Raw genomic sequence first — 1,082 nt, 5'->3', positions numbered from 1 at the left:
AGTTCTCAGCGGATTGATAGTAATGATATTGATTTCCTTTGGCCTGTCACAAGGTTAATTGATTTTTGGGAGCAGATATAGAGACACATACACGTATATACATGCATACATACATATATACATATCCTTATCGGCGCGTATGTATGTATTTACTATGTATGCATGTATGTATCTGTCTGTCTGTCTGTCTGACTGACTTCTGTCTGTCTATCTATTTTGATTGGATTATCAAGCATGACGAATTGAGATTATGCATGTTATCGAACCATCTCATTCTCAGTCTACCCTTGGGTCTCCTGCTCGTTACCTCGACTTGAAGAACCTCTCTTGTGATTCCTTCATTCTATATTATTCTCATATGTGTGTAGTACCAAGAGAAACTGCGCTCTCTCAATAAGGAGATATAGCTGCTCAACTTGAAGAATTTCCCTGATTTTCGAGTTATGTACTGTACTGAGTACCGTTATACCAGAAATCCTTCGGAGGAACCGCGTTTCGTCCGCTTGTAATTATAGTCGTAAACTTTCGTTCATTACACAACATTTAAACCACAGGTGAGGATAGGCACGAAAACCGAACCAAAAAGATCGAGTTTGGCTTTTTTATCAAGCTCTCCGCTTCGCTGAACCGTATGCTGGGGCTGGCGCAAATATTCAATTCAAGCATCTAGACATATTATATAACAAGAATTGTGTAAAACAGTCTTTAGTTAGAATTATGTTCTTGGATTAGAAATATATTTTTTAAAAAACTAAATGCACTAAATATGGTGATTACAGATAAAATACAGAAGAAAATGTATTTAAAGTACGCAGATATATATGCACATATATATATATATGCACATATATATGCACATATATATGCACATATATATGCACATATATATATGCACATATATATGCACATATATATGCACATATGGAGATGTAATACATACGGAAGCACAACGCTTATATGCATGGAGGGCCATGTGCAGAAAATTTATTATATGCAGATAGACACCAAACATAACACAAACAAACACATATACACTCGTGTGCACGTGTGCATACACAGAAATATATATATATATATATATA

Source organism: Octopus bimaculoides, chromosome 18 (assembly GCF_001194135.2).
Source record: "Octopus bimaculoides isolate UCB-OBI-ISO-001 chromosome 18, ASM119413v2, whole genome shotgun sequence".
NCBI classification, from domain to species: domain Eukaryota; kingdom Metazoa; phylum Mollusca; class Cephalopoda; order Octopoda; family Octopodidae; genus Octopus; species Octopus bimaculoides.
The sequence above is the reverse complement of the archived record's forward strand: the minus strand, read 5'-3'. Positions refer to the sequence as shown.